Here is a 10,315-nt window from a genome sequence, read left to right as displayed (position 1 = left end):
GAGGCCAGGCGGAATTAGGCTGGGACAGAAGGCGAGCGGATCTGAACGACAAAGTACACACCAAGGAGTTGCCGCCGGGGGTGGCATGAGGTTTTTTAAAAAACATTATTATTATTATTGGCTTCCCCTTAAAATTACTGGTCACAAGAAGTAAAAAAATAGAAGCCCAGAGTCCTTCCTAAGCGTAGCTCTCAGATGAGTATTTTGTTTCTGCTGTTTCCCTTTCCTATCAGAATGCAGATGTGGACTCGTGCATAAAGATCCCTTGCTTTTGAAGGGGGACGGATCACCTACCTACCTGTAAGAAGGAAAATGATGCCCACAGAAGCTTGACCCTTGTCTCCCTGGTGAGACGTAACCTGTCTGAGATCAGGGACCCTTTTCTTTAACCTGATTCCTCACTCTCCAGCCCAAGAGCTAGAGCTGACGCCAAAATGTACAATTGCCAAGGCTGTCTCACTCCACCAAAAGGAAATATTAATCCTGTTTTCTCTAATTCCAACCACTAAAAAGCTTCTTTACCAGAACAACAATAAAATCACAATAGCTAATATGTATTGAATGCTTATTATTTGACAGGCCCTGGGCTCAACCCTTTATATGTAAAGGGTTTTTAATCCTCTGCAACTTGGTCAATAGCTGTGGTGAAATAAAGACCACAGTCAAGGGGCTTCTTTGCTGTACTCCAGCTATTTATCACACTCCTATTTCCACATGGAACAAAAGTGGTTCTCATGTGACCCTTCACGCATACACAGGGTCCCTTTTCAATCAGGCAGCAGCCCCATTGGGTCTAGCACATCTGCCACAGTGACTTCCCATTAGCAACAGTCTCTTTAAATAATCATAGAGCCTATTACTGTGCCGGGCACCAGGCTCAACATTTGTTAAACTGTCTCACTTAGTCTCCTTTAAAGTTGTTGATGAGGCTGGGCACAGTGGCTCACGCCTGTAATCTGAGCACTTTGGGAGGCCGAGGCAGGAGGATCACTTGAGCTCAGGAGTTCGAGACTAGCCTGGGCAACATGATGAAACCCCATCTCTACCAAAAAATACAAAAAACTTAGCTGGCATGGTGGCGCACCTGTAGTCCCAGCTACTCAGGAGTCTGAGGTGGGAGGATCACTTACACCTGTGAGGCGGAGGTTGCAGTAAGCTGAGATCACGCCACTACACTCCAACCTGGGGCAACAGAGTGAAACCCTGTCCCAAAATAAATAAATAAATAATAAAGCATCAACAGTTTTATTATTTATTTATTTATTTGTTGAGACAGGGTCTGGCTCTGTTGCCCAGGCCGCAATTCGGTGGCATAATCTTTGCTCATGGCAATCTCTGCCTCCTGGGCTCAAGTGATTCTCTCACCTTGGCCTCCTAAGGAGCTGGGACTACAGGCACACTATGCCCAGCTAATTTTTAATTTTTTTTTTTTGTAGAGACAGAGTCTTGCTATGTTGCCCATGCTGAGCTCAAGTGAATTTGCCCACCTTGAAAGTGCTGGGATTACAGGCTGAAGCCACTGCATCTGGCCTCTTGATGATATTTTTACAGACCAACAAACAAGCTCGGGCTTAGAGAGTTTAGCCCAGGTTCACACAACTGGTAAACTGTGCATTCGGGATCCAGACCCAGATGTGCCGGAACACCCACCCATGCCATTTGTATGACATTTTGTGGCCAGTGACTCATCACTGTACTACCTCAGGCTTGCTGTTTGGGACCCGAGAACACTCTCCTAATATATCTCTAAGGAATTGTATTTTATGTGCTTGTAGGTAAGATTTTGAGCTATTAGAGGGCCACTCTGTCTTACTCAGGTTTATATACTCAGTGCCTAGCAGGGCACCTGGCTCTGTTCAGTAAATAAGTGTGAAATGAAGAGCTGAAAAAGTGAGTAAACAAATAGAAAAAAAAAAAAAGAGAGAGAGAAAAAAGAAAAAAAAAAACAAAAAAACAAATACCCCCATCTTTTGGTATACTTCAACATACAGCTTATTTCACGAAAGAGCATTACTGGGGACATAAAGATGCAAACTTCCCCACTCTTTTGTTTGTTTTTGAGACAGGGTCTCCCTCCGTCATCCAGGCTGAAGTGCGGTGGCACGATCTCAGCTCACTGTAACCTTCGCCTCCCAGGTTCAAGCAATTCTCCTCCCTCAGCCTCCTGAGTAGCTGGGGCTACAGGCATGTGCCACCACAGCCTGGCTAATTTTTGTATTTTTAGTAGAGACAGGGTTTTACCATATTGGTAGAACTGGTCTCAAACTCCCAACCTCAGGTGATCCACCCACCGCGGCCTCCCAAAGTGCTGGGATTACAGGCATGAGCCACAGCGCCTGGCCCAAACTTCCCCACTCTTAATTGTTCTGGTTCATCTCTCTCTCTAAAATCTTCAGGCAGGTCTAGTATTGGCCCTGCCACTGATAGGCTTTTTTTTTTTTTTTTGGATATAGGGTCTTGCTCTGTCACCCAGGCTGGAGTGTAGTGGCTGGATTATGGCTTACTGCAGCCGAAACCTCCTGGGCTCAAGTGATCCTCCCACCTCAGCCTCCCAAAGTGCTGGCATTACAGGCAGGAGGCACTGCTCTGGATCTGAGATTCTTCATGCCATCAGAATCAGGGTCCTGTTTTGGTGTATCTCAAGGGCTGCTGAATTTCTGCTCACCCCTATTACGAAAGCAAAGCATTTGGAATACAAATGAGACCTCGTTTTAAGGAAAATCCAAGACACGCAGGAGTGTTTACATCATCTGGCCGGCATGGTATGCTGCCACACCTGCACTGCCTCATTGACTCGTAGGCATGATCTGGCCCCAGCCTCTGTCCCTGGCTTCATCTTGCACCATCCTGGCCCATCAGGTCCCAGATGCGTCATGCTCCCTCCCACCTCAGAGCCTTTGGACATGCTGTTCCTACTGCCTGGAATTCTCTTCTGCTTCCTGTTCGCCCTACTTCGCATCACTTGTCTTTAACTCTTGGCTCCGGTGTCACTTCTTCAGGGAAGTGTTCCCTGAACACTCTGCCCTTCACCTGAGTCCCTATGATAAGCTGTCATCATATCTCAAAGCTTTCTTTCATCGCGCTAACCGGTCTTTCATGACCTATTTATGGGATTCTTGGTCTGTCTCTACCACTAGATTGTCTGCTTTGCTCACTGTTGTGTCTCCAGTAGCCAGCAAAGCACCTACTGTGTGCTCAAAATCCTTTGGTTCTTTTTTCCTTGGGTTTCTTAAGCATGTACCTGGCTGAGAACCCAGACATCATCCTTTAAAGGACTGATTCTTGTACACCCTTCATTCAATCAATATCTCTCAGAGACCATTCTGGGTGTTTTTTGTTTGTTTGTTTGTTTGTTTGTTTGAGACAGAGTCTTGCTCTGTCGCCCAGAACTGGAGTGCAGTGGCTCAATCTCAGCTCACTGCATCCTCTGCTTCCCGGGTTCAAGTGATTTTTGTGCCTCAGCCTCCTGAATAGCCGGAATTACAGGTGCCTGCCATCACGCCCAGCTAATTTTTGTATTTTTAGTAGAGAGAGAGTTTCATCACGTTGTCCAGGCTGGTCTCGAAGTCCTGACCTCAAATGATCTGAGCCTAGGCCTCTCAAAGTGCTGGGATTACAGGCGTGAGCCACTGTGCCTGGCTCCATTCTGGTTTTTAAACTTCCTTGTTGACTGCAGTCTTGATAAATGTGTCTGGTTTCTTATTTTCATCTTATTCACTCCGTTCTCTATCACACAGGAATTTGCTAAGACTATTCTGTTGAAGGCTTTGGATAATGCACTTTCCTGCGATGTGTCCTAACAAAATCGTCATCAAATGGTTCAAGAGAAACAAAGGTACACCACTGCAAACCCACCACCCGGCTACAGGTGTCAAACCACACAAAGCCACAGAAGAAAACTCCAGAATCAGTTTGCCAGAATGTAGCAAGGTTGAGTCTTCAGCCTCCTTCCTGAAATGTATGGAGCTAACCCTATCCCACACAGCCAAGAAATTCTATGCATTCTATTGGTACTTTTGGGGTAAAACTGTTTTTAGTGTTTATGCATTATCTTAATTCAAAATTTTTTGTCTTTGGGTTTTCTCTTTTCTTTCTTAGACGGAGTCTCATTCTGTCACCCAGGCTGGAGTGCAGAGGTGTGATCGCGGCTCACTGCAACCTCTACCTCCCAGGTTCAAGCAATTCTCCTGGCTCAGCCTCCTGAGTAGCTGGGATTTACAGGCGCGTACCACCATGCCTGGCTATTTTTTGTATTTTTAGTAGAGATGGGGTTTCACCATGTTGGTCAGGCTGGTCTCAAATTCCTGAGTTCATGATCTGCCCGCCTCAGCCTCCCAAAGTGCTGGGATCACAGGTGTGAGCCACTGTGCCCGGCTGGGTATTTCTATTTCTGTTTTAAAAAAATCTGTTCACTGGCCAGGCACGGTGACTGACTCACACCTATAATCCCAGCACTTTGGGAGGCTGAAGTGGGCAAATCACTTGAGCTCAGGAGTTCGAGACCATCCTGGGCAACATGGTGAAACCCCATCTCTTCAAAATAAATACACAAATAATCTGTTCACAGGCCAAGTGCATTCCGTGGTTCATGCCTATAATCCCAAGAGCTTTGGGAGGCCGAGGTGAGAGGACTGCTTGAGGCCAGGAGTTCGAGACCAGCTTGGCCAACATGGTGAAACACTGTCTCTATGAAATATAAAAAGTTTGGCCAGGCATAGTGGCTCACACCTGTAATCTCAGCACTTTGGGAGGCCGAGGTCGGCAGATTACCTGAGGTCAGGAATTCAAGACCAGCCTGGCCAACATGGCAAAACCGTGTCTCTACTAAAAATATGAAAATTAGTCAGGTGTGGTAAGTTGTGCCTGTGGTCCCAGCTACTCAAGAGGCTACTTGGGAGAAGAATCTCTTGAATTGGGAGGCAGAGGTTGCAGAGCTGAGATCATGCCACCATAGTTCAGCCTGGGTGACAGAGCAAGACTCCATCTCAAAAAAAAAAAATTAGCCAGGCATGGTAGTACATGCCTGTAGTCCTAGCTACTTGGGAGGCTGAAGCAGGAGAATCACTTGAGCTCAAGAGTTTGAGGCTACAGTGAGCTATGATGGTGCCACTGCCCTCCAGTCTGGGTGATGGCATGAGACCCTGTCACTAAAAGTAAAATAATTTAAAAAAAAATCTGTTCATGGATTCTAAAAATACCCCTAAAAGAGCTCAGTCTTTTCAATGTTGAGATCATTCCAGGCAGGCTGACTGTAGTATAGTTCATCTGCCTCCTCTTCGGATGTGTTGATCTTAAGAACGTTGGTGATAAAACGTAAATGCTAAATCTAGTTTTATCTTGTAACTATTTCAAATATGCTATGGGACTGCCTCTCTGCATCCATTAAAGTACAGAAAAAAAAAAGGAGACTGCCTCTCTAACAGAAATGGCTCAAACCTTAGGTGAGGAGGTATCTGCACTCCACGTTCACCGCAGCACTGTTCACAACAGCCAGGATGTGGAAGCAATCTAAACGCCCATCAGCAGATGAGTGTATGAAGTGTGGTGGCCCACGCCTGTAATCCCAGCACTTTGGGAGGCCAAGGAGGGCAGATCACCTGAGGCCAGGAGTTCCATACCAGCCTGGCCAACATGGTGAAACACTGTCTCTACTAAAAATACAAAAATTAGTTAGGAGTGGTGGTGCACACCTGTAGTCCCAGCTTCTCAGGAGGCTAGAGGCAGGAAAATTGCTTGACCCTGGGAAGCTCAGCTGAAACTGAGCCACTGCACTCCAGCCTAGGCAACAGAGTGAAACTCTGTCTCAAAAAAAGTTACATATATATATATCTGTGTGTGTATACACACACACACATACACACACACACGCAATGGAATACTATCTAGCCACAAAAACAAATGAAATCCTGTCATTTAAATAACTTAGGTTGAGCTAGATATATTGCTAATATTAAATTTCTCGTTCTTTTCTTTTTTGAGATGGAACTTCGCTCAGTCGCCCAGGCTGGAGTGCTGTGGAGCGATCTCAGCTCACTGCAACCTCTGCCTCCTGGGTTCAAGCAATTCTCCTGCCTCAGCCTCCCAAGTAGCTGGAATTACAGGTGCACAACACTACAGCCAGCTAATAGTTTGTATTTTTAGTAGAGACAGGGTTTCGTCATGTTGGCCAGGCTGGTCTCAAACTCCTGACTTCAAGTGATCCACCTGCCTTGCCCTCCCAAAGTGCTGGGATTACTGGCATAAGCCACCGCGCCTGGCCGAGATTTCTCATTGTTGAATTTCTTTTTTTTTTTTTTTTGAGACGGAGTTTTGCTGTTGTTACCTAGACTGGAGTGCAATGGCATGATCTCGGCTCACCACAACCTCCGCCTTCTGGGTTCAAGCAATTCTCCTGCCTCAGCCTCCCGAGTAGCTGGGACTACAGGCGTGCACCACCATGCCCAGCTAATTTTTGTATTTTTAGTAGAGACGGGGTTTCACCTTGTGGACCAGGATGGTCTCGATCTCTTGACCTCGTGATCCACCCGCCTCGGCCTCCCAAAGTGCTGGGATTATAGACGTGAGCCACCGCACCCGGCCCATCGTTGAATTTCATATAGAACAATAAGGTGGTGGGATACAGGAGGTGTTGGTGTTATAGGTACTATAATTCTATGAGCTAAAATACATTTAGCCATAAAATAATGTTTAATTCTTTTCTTTTTTTTTTTTGAGACACGGTCTCGCTCTGTCGACAGGCCCCAGGCTGGGGTGCAATGGTGCGATCTTGGCTCACTGCAACCTCTGCCTCCCAGGTTCAAGCAATTCTCCTGCCTCAGCGTCCCGAGTAGCTGGTACTACAGGCACGAGATACCACACCCGGCTAATTTTTTGTATTTTTAGTAGAGACTGGGTTTCACTATGTTGGCCAGGATGGTCTCCATCTCTTGATCTCGTGATCTGCCCACCTCAGCCTCCCAAAGTGCTGGGATTACAGGTGTGAGCCACTGCGCCCGGCCTGTTTAATTATTTTCAAATCCTTTAGTTCCCTGAACTTTTCCTACTTAGCATCTATTCAGTGTTGCCTTTTCACTAGGCAAGTTAATGTGCAGCCATGAACCTATCATAAGAAGGAGGAGAAAATTTAATATTTTGATTCTTAGATTGGAAGTCAGCCTCCCAAGGGACATTTTAGGTTTCTACTTGGCAGGCGGCCCTTCAGAATCAACTATACCTTTCTCAGTTTTGCTCTGGACGGCCCAGCCTGAGGGAGAAAGCGCGCATTGATAAAGAGCATAACCAAACCTCACCCAACTTCTCTTTTCAGCACCCTCATTAAGAAGGCTAAATGGGGTGGCTCTTCCCCGCTCGAAAATCATCTCTGAAGTGACACGGAAACCTGTTAACAAAGGGGCATTCATTCAGCACAATAGAACTTTGATGTCTGCAATGCTTAAAAAAACACATTCCCATTCCTGAGGAAATTAACTTGCCAGGTTCACTTTAAAGCGATGGACCTTCCTTATTTCACTCCTGTGAAGCAAAAAGGAACCAAGGAAACATATTTTTTCTTTAGTATTAAAAATATCTTTTATTGACTGAAGCTGATCAATTCTTTCAGCAAAGACACGGAGGCACAGAGTATATTCTTTAAAAAAATAAATTACTTTACAAGTTAAAACGGAAGTGCTTTAGTCTTTAGGATTTTTAAAAATGCATATAAAACTTGATCTGCCAGCAAGCTTTAGTTTGTGTAAGTAGGTGGGACTGCTATAGACCCAGGAAGATGGGGCTCTGCTCAGCTTGGGACAGAAGGACCTTGAGTAACCAAGGAGCTATTTCCAGTCACATTTTGTTTCAGAGCACTTTATGTCTATTTACACAGCAAAGTCAAGAGCTAAAACCATCAGAGAATACTATTTCTCAAATATTTTGACCTGACTCTGATAAGCTATTGTTTATCATTTAAATTTGTATGCACAGATATTTTAAAAATCAGAGAGTTAACACAGCACTTGATATGCAGGGGTTCCTTCTGCATTTGACATTTACACTTTTAAAGAACTTCTCTAGTACTTAACTGTAGTCTGTATCTTTACAGAGAAGTCTTTTCATTCTTAGCATAATTCCAAGTTTGTATATGTACAATAAGGTCTAATTTGTTACGCATGAAAATATTTCTTCTGCACAAAAATGGTTAACTTGAAAATAAACAAAGTATAGATGTTTAAAAATTAACCTTTCTGATTCTGCTCTGCTTTGGAATTAAGTGGTGTTTATGAAGAACTACAATCCTCTTTAATTTTATAGTTAAGTATTCATTCGGTATTAGCGGCTGCTTTCTGCCTTCCACGTAGATGAGAAATCTGCTTTTGGATGAAGAAACATGACATTAATAAAATACAATCAATTAACATTGGAGAGTGTGCTATAAGTTCTGGCATCTAAAATGTTAACTATACATCCTGATTTTCATCAACATCAGGACATGCAAAATATTATAAATATGAAAACTCAGCAGAGAGAGGGAGAGGGAGAGAAGAGGAGGGATGGGGGTGGGGATGGTGCTGCTCAGGCTTCCTGCTTCCCCAGCGTCTTTGATATGCTGTTATGCTTACCTTGAAAAGATCTGAACTGCATATCAAATGCAGGTTTCATAGAAGTAGACACAAATCCAGAAAGTGCTTACTGGGTCAATAACTGTCTTTATGAAGCTTTTACCCCATATGAAACTTTTATAAAGCTCCACCCCACGTAAAGACTTCTTGGTCAGGCATGGTGGGTCACACCTTTAATCCCAGCACTTTGGGAGGCCAAGGCGGGTCTATCACTTGCGCTCAGGAGTTTGAGACCAGCCTGGCCAACATGGCAAAATCCTGTCTCTACTAAAAATACCAAAAAAATTAGTCTGGCATGGTGGTGCATGCCTGTAATACCAGCTGCCTGGGAGGCTGAGGCAGGAGAATCACTTGAACCTAGGAGGTAGAGATTGCAGTGAGCTGAGGTTGTACCACTGTACTCCAGCCTGGGCAACAGAGAAAGACTTCATCTCAAAAAAAAAAGAAAAAAAAAGACTTCTTTCCAGACAGACACTCAGATGAAATGCTGAAATATTGATTCTGATTTTTTTCAGCTATAATTTTTTTCTAATAAATTATTTGATTAATAGTTTTTGGAGAACAGGTGGTGTTTGATAACGTGGATAAGTACTTCGTTGGTGATTTCTGAGATGTTGGTGTGCTCATCAGCCGAGCAGTGTACTCTGCACCCAGTGTGTGGTCTTTTATCCCTCACCCATCTTCCCATCCTTCCCTGAGTCCCCAGAGCCCAATGTATCATTGTCATGCCTTTGCATCCTCATAGCGTAGCTCCCACTCACGTGTGAGAACATAAGATGTTTGGTTTTCCATTCTTGAATTACTTATTTTAGAATGACGGTCTCCAATCCCATCCAGGTTGCTGCAGATGACATTATTTCATTCCGTTTTATGGCTGAGTAGTATTCCATGGTACATACGTATCACATTTTCTTTTCTTTTTTGTAGATAGAGTCTCACTCTGTTGCCCAAGCTGCAGTGCAGTGGCACAATTCTGAGATTACAGGTGCGTGCCACCACACCCAGCTAATGTTTGTATTTTCAGTAGAGACAGGGTTTCACTATGTTGGCCAGGCTGGTCTCGAACTCCCGACTGTGGGTAACAACCCCCCCATGGGCACCAAGGAAGGAGAACTGTGCAGACCTCAGGCACAATTAGTGCCTGAAGTATAATTCACTGCTTATTTATATCTAGCTTTTATATATAATCATACTTAGTCCCACATAATCTTTCTATATAATCATATAATAACTTACTGCTTACTATACCTAGTTTATATATATAATCATACTTAGCTCCATATAATCTTTCTATATGATCATATAATGGATGTAGTCAGAACTGTACCGACACATTTAGTGCTGATTTATATAATCCTTCTATATAACCATATAGTAGTTTGTAGTAGGAGGAATGCCTAGAGCAGTCACAGAACAGAAGCAGTGCATGGGAAAACAGCCAGACGAGGACAAGAACCAAAGAGCCAGGCGGTGGTCTCTCTGCCTGAAAAGGCATATGCTGTATGGCAGGCTTGGAGCAAGAGCCTCTTCTCCCGATAAAGGAGTTGTAATACCTTGCGTCCAGTTCCAGTGGAAAGTAGGCCTCAGGCCTGAAATCCCGCAAAAAACCGCGGGAGAGGAACCCGTCTGGTGTGACCAGTCACAGCAGTTGCACACCCAGTCAGTCCTTTCTCGCTTCTGTGCTAGCTCACATCATCCTCCCATAAATATCTTAAGAG

At 44.4% G+C, this 10,315-nt stretch overlaps 1 protein-coding gene across 10 annotated transcripts in view; it reads right to left on the bottom strand.

Annotated features, from left to right (window-relative positions):
- Positions 1–7,543: 7,543 nt before the first annotated feature.
- The window catches only part of CCDC62 (coiled-coil domain containing 62), a 59,976-nt gene continuing 57,204 nt past the window's right edge, over positions 7,544–10,315 (bottom strand). For 6 of the 10 annotated variants that reach the window (XM_078337557.1, XM_078337561.1, XM_017976467.4 and 3 more), the window contains one exon: positions 7,544–8,345. The gene's annotated coding sequence lies outside the window, so the exon portion shown is untranslated. Of the gene's footprint in view, positions 8,349–10,315 lie in introns of all 10 variants that reach the window. The other 4 variants (XM_078337555.1, XM_078337560.1, XM_078337564.1 and 1 more) reach the window with 3 other exon arrangements.

This window comes from Callithrix jacchus, chromosome 9 (genome assembly GCF_049354715.1).
Source record: "Callithrix jacchus isolate 240 chromosome 9, calJac240_pri, whole genome shotgun sequence".
In the NCBI taxonomy this organism is placed as follows: Eukaryota; Metazoa; Chordata; class Mammalia; order Primates; family Cebidae; genus Callithrix; species Callithrix jacchus.
Note: the sequence above shows the minus strand (reverse complement) of the source record. Positions and strands in the feature narration are given on the sequence as shown.